The sequence below is a fragment of the Hylobates moloch genome, unplaced genomic scaffold (genome assembly GCF_009828535.3).
Source record: "Hylobates moloch isolate HMO894 unplaced genomic scaffold, HMol_V3 SCAFFOLD_1, whole genome shotgun sequence".
In the NCBI taxonomy this organism is placed as follows: Eukaryota; Metazoa; Chordata; class Mammalia; order Primates; family Hylobatidae; genus Hylobates; species Hylobates moloch.
This window is the reverse complement of record NW_026652276.1, coordinates 163,174,840-163,178,389: the sequence shown is the minus strand read 5'-3', so window position 1 is coordinate 163,178,389 and position 3,550 is coordinate 163,174,840. Positions and strand designations below refer to the sequence as shown.

At 41.4% G+C, this 3,550-nt stretch overlaps 1 pseudogene; it reads right to left on the bottom strand.

Moving 5' to 3' along the window:
- Positions 1-871: 871 nt before the first annotated feature.
- Positions 872-3,333, bottom strand: LOC116810821 (large ribosomal subunit protein eL8-like; annotated as a pseudogene).
- Between the last annotated feature and the right edge of the window lie 217 nt (positions 3,334-3,550).

Below are 3,550 nucleotides of genomic sequence, written 5' to 3'. Positions count from 1 at the left end.
ATTTCAAGAGGCTAATAAATGTATCTAGTTTAACCACATTTTTTGCCCTTTTATTTTCAGAACTTATTTGATCAAGGAATGCATTTTGACTCTTGAGATTAATGAATTTGAAATATAAATTCACTTATTCCAACTAGTTGAGTATTTTAGGCATCTTTAAGTCTGACTTACAGAAACATGCAGAAGTGCTGGGGTCCGTTGGCAGTTATGGGCTTTAGGAAATGTATTATTTTTGTACAAATTGTAAGATTAGCTTATAATGTTTTAGCAAAGAAATAATAGAGTTCAATGCTAGATACCTGAAATAGTACACCCTTTTCAGGATTTCAAAATATATCAGTGTGAAAGCTGAAACGAGCTGAATGTTGAATAACTGTTGCTAAGCAACATTAAGAGAATAACTATCTGCATATAATGGCACATCTAATGAATGCTGCCACTCACATTAGATGACTGAAAGGAGAACAAAGCACCAGGCTACAAGAATAGTAAAATTTTACATTTAAAATGTATATCATAATGAACTTGTAAGACAAGCTCACTCAATAGCAATTTGATTTTAAAATATGACTAAACAAAAAGATTATGGTAAAAACATTTGAATGAATGGGATTTGGAATAGATAATATTTTAAACCAACTAATCTAAAGTAGGGAGAAATGCAACATTGTAACACTTCAATAAAATAGTATAGTGAATATCTTCAAAATATTGCAGTTGTTCTCAAAGCTTAGCTTTATGAAACATGTGAGGGTACCTTTGTGTCTTCTAGACCCAAAGACACATCTCACATTGTTTAACTCTGTTGCCCCAATCTCAGTCTTTTTTTAAAAGAGAATTTGTATTTTAATTATTTTTATGTACAGAAAACTCAACAGTGTGTATTTAACCATTTGGTGGCAAGTTCTTTAGCCTTTGGCTTCTCCAGCTTGGCAATGCGAGCCAGACTTGGGACCCAGGACGCTGCCTCCCCAGTGATGGGGAATCTCATCATATCTGTCGTTATAATTGATCCTGATAGCTTCCAACAGTTTAGCCAGAGCTCCTTTGTTGTCCAAGTTAACCTGTGTGAAGGCGACAGTGGTGCAGGTCTTCCTGTGGACTAGATGCCCCAGTCTTGCCTTTCCCTTGATAATGCAGTAAGGGGCCCCCATGTTATGACACAGGGCAGGCAGGAAGACACCAGCTCGATAGGATCCATGTCCTGTGCAGTCACCACCAGCTGAGCCTTCTTGTTCTCCACCAAGGTGGTGATGGTGTTAATTCCTGCTTGAAGGACAGGTGATCTCTTAGCAGAGACATATCCTTTGCCAGCAGCTTTCTTCTTAGCCCAGGCCAACAGCCTCTGATTCTTCTCTTGCTTTTTCTCTGGTCAGTGGCCAGCTTAAGAAGCTGAGTAGCTGTTTGGCGGTCCAAGGCCTGGGTGAACTGGTTAATCACCGGAGGCGCTTTCAGCCACGTATAGAGGATAGCTCTCTGGTGCTGCAAACTGATACAATGGGGCCATTTCATAAAGTAGGTGAGCTCCCTTTTAAGCTGGATGTCCTGTCCAATGCCAAAATTTTTAATTCTTTTCTCAAACAGGGGATTCACCACTTTCTTGGCCACCTGCTTCTTCCCATTAGCCTTTCTTTTTGGCATCTTGGGTGGCAGGAGGAGAGAGCCCAATCTCAGTCTTTCTATAGAGAATGCAAGTTCCGTAAGGCAGAAAGTTTGTTTTGTCCTCTGATGTTTGACCAATACTTATAAAGTGCCAGCCACATTGTAGGGACTCCATAAATATTAGTTGAATAAAATATCTAAAAATAGTATAGTAGTCATTGTTCATTCTGGAACAAACCATCAATTTGAATATGGAAAGTTTAATATAAAAAGTATTAAGTAGGGACGTAACTGTAAAACTGTTATAAAGTTGTAAAGAGAACTCAAAGGAATACCCTAGGGATAAGGCAGAGTACCCACAGAAGAAGAAACTTGGAAAGAGAGGCCCTTCCCAAGGTTGGGATTCAGAGCCTAGTAGATAGCAGAGGCATTTGCTGTGTTGCCCAGGCTAGAGCTAGTGTATAGTTGCTAAGCAAGCAGGAAACTACCCTCTGGCAGGTGTGATGGTGCTGGCAGGCAGGCAGGCTTACGAAGGAATTGGGAGTTTGGGGATTCTGCTCATTGGTAAGGCAGTGTACAGACGGATATGCAGTGTGGATATCTGAGCGTCTTAACAACCTTATGCAATGCAAGCAGGTTGAGGATGGTAACAGGCACACAGAGGGTATGAGGCCTAAGGACATGTGTGGCTTAGAGTGCACAGTGTTTGTGTCTAGAGTTACACAATAAGCAACTCGGGTACGGATGGGCAGAGGCTGATAGCCAGGTAGGCACAAAGAGGGAGTCAGGGCATCCGGAGTTTACTTGTGAGCAGAGTGCCCTATAGCATGAGATGTTCATTGATCATGTCCTGAGTGCCAGGTGAGGTGATCACCAGTCCAGGCCAGGCTACAAGCTTGGCAAAAGACTATACCTCCTGGATATGCAGGTAGGTGGAGTATGCTGGTGTCCCAACACACATGCTGCTGGCATCTGTGCCGCAGGAACAAAGGAGAAGCAAAAATGGCAGCATACTAGATAAATCCCTGCTTTTGCAATGATCCTCCAGCACTCTCCACTGATAAAGCTAGATATTTTCTCACTACAAAGGAAAAGTATTTAAATCTCCATCATCACAGAGCTGGTAAGGCAGAATCACTTTGGAGAAGAGAGGCAATAAACTGACATCAAGCACATGTAGTTAACATAGAATGTATGCCACATACTGAGATTTACATTGGTTATTATTAGATTACATATAGTATATAGCTATTCATCTATTATATAGATCATGTTACATAAATTATTTAAACCTCAATTTCCCTATGATTTGCTATTTGTTTTATAGATGAATAATCTGAAGCTTAGAGGAATGAAGTAACTTACTAGGTGTCAAATAGCTGATAAGAGCAAGAAATGGGATTTCAACCTTTTTAGTTTTCCTAGCACCTATGCCTTTAACCACTATACCATTACACTTCCTCCCAGAGGAAAATGTTATTGAATTGCTAAAGGTAACCTGCTGGCTCAGCACCTATTGGTTGTGTCCCCATCAAGTGACATTTTAGACACTTGCTTTTCAGTGGTCTTACCCACTTGAAGGTTCTCATGTTGCTCGTAGGGTGCCAAGCATTCCTTTAGGTACCTCTGTGTCAGTTCCTCATAGACGAGCACCCCATACTGGTCATCAAATAGTGATGCCAATAGGGTAGTCCCACTAGAGTCCCCTGTGTAGGGAGACAGTGCAGGCATGACAGTCAACACTAGATGATAGTAACTCTTCCAAAAGGAGACTGCAAGACAAATTTCCTGAGATCACGTAAATGGGCCGTAACTCTGGACACAGTTCATGGTACCTTTCAAATTCAGTAATGAAAAGAAACACCTGCGGCGGGCACAGTGGCTCACGGCTATAATCCCAGCACTTTGGGAGGCCGAGGCAGGCGGATCACAAGGTCAGGAGATCAAG